The sequence below is a fragment of the Arachis ipaensis genome, chromosome B10 (assembly GCF_000816755.2).
Source record: "Arachis ipaensis cultivar K30076 chromosome B10, Araip1.1, whole genome shotgun sequence".
Classification (NCBI taxonomy): domain Eukaryota; kingdom Viridiplantae; phylum Streptophyta; class Magnoliopsida; order Fabales; family Fabaceae; genus Arachis; species Arachis ipaensis.
The window spans coordinates 131036896-131037442 of record NC_029794.2 but is presented as its reverse complement, the minus strand read 5'-3'; positions in this window follow the sequence as shown (position 1 = coordinate 131037442).

Genomic DNA, 547 nt, shown 5'->3' with positions numbered 1-547 from the left:
TTTGCAAGAGAATTAATATTAAAAAATAAAACTAAAAATTGATAAAAAAAAAAGAAAGAAAGAAAAAGAAAAGAATGGCTAAGAAGTTGAAAGAAATTCTTTCTAGAGAAAATTGGTCATAATTACAACATTCTTGAAGAGAACTTGGCTTCTTCATAAAAACTCATTGTTCCTTGAAATCCACTGTTTAGAAATCAGGTTGAGAATTGCCATCCACTAGTGGATACTGGATGCAAAGCTCAGATAAGCTCATATCAGTTTTTTTATAGGATAAAGTATTATTTTAGTGGATCGAATTTTAATTTGATTCGTAATATTTTAAATATTTTATTTTAGTTTCAAAAATTTTTCAACGTTATATTTTAATTCTAAAAAGGTTTCACGAGTTTATTATTATCTCACTATTAAATTTGATACAAACAAGTTGCATATTAAAAAATTAATAGCATTCAATTTTAATAAGACATTTAAAATATTAAAGACTAAACTAAAATTTAATTAAAATATTAGAGAATAAAATATTATTTTATTTTTTTCATATTATAAT